The sequence below is a fragment of the Myotis davidii genome, unplaced genomic scaffold, assembly GCF_000327345.1.
Source record: "Myotis davidii unplaced genomic scaffold, ASM32734v1 scaffold609, whole genome shotgun sequence".
In the NCBI taxonomy this organism is placed as follows: domain Eukaryota; kingdom Metazoa; phylum Chordata; class Mammalia; order Chiroptera; family Vespertilionidae; genus Myotis; species Myotis davidii.
Genome location: NW_006300164.1, coordinates 2,126,438 through 2,127,204, shown reverse-complemented (window position 1 = coordinate 2,127,204; position 767 = coordinate 2,126,438).

Sequence of the window (767 nt, the reverse complement as noted above, 5' to 3'; positions counted from 1 at the left end):
GGAGTTCTGCCCTTCCCGGCTGCAAACCGTCTCACCAGCTGAGCACTTTCGCCAATTCGGGGTGGGTGTTATTAGTTTCAGCTGCTCACTCCATTTGCTCCGGGACACGACCTGGGACGCGTCTGCCTATATCGCCGCCATCTTCTTTCCCCATTCTAATTTTTTTTTTTTCATGAATCTTCACCTTTCGATATTTTATTCATTGCTTTTCAGAGATAGTAAAAAGGAGGAGGGAGGGAAAGGGAGAGAAAGGAGAGAAACATCGATGTGAGAGAGACACTGCAACTGGTTGCCTCCCATACACGCCCCAACCGGGGGGCGGGGAGTGAACCTGCAACCAGGATCGTGCCCTCGATCAGGAGTCAAACCCGCGACCCTTTGGTGCTCAGGCCAACGCTCTAACCACTGAGCCACAGTGGCCAGGGTGCAAAGACCATGTTAACAAATGGACTCAGGCAGAGGTTTTGTGGGAGGAGGAGGAGGAGCAGGGGCGGTGGGGGTAGAACAAAGGGATGGAGGGAGGGGTTGAGAGTTCTATGCTGAGGGGATTGTCTGCAAACCCTGTCTGTTCAGATCATGGGTCGAAAGTGAGCAAACGCCTAGCAGCCAGGGATGTCCAGGGCCGGAAGCTGCTTCCTATGAACCGTCCCTAGAATTCTTTTATTTTTTTTTAAGTGATCCTATCTTTTTTTTAAAATATATTTTATTGATTTTTGACAGAGAGGAAGGGAGAGGGATAGAGAGTTAGAAACATCAATGAGATGCCT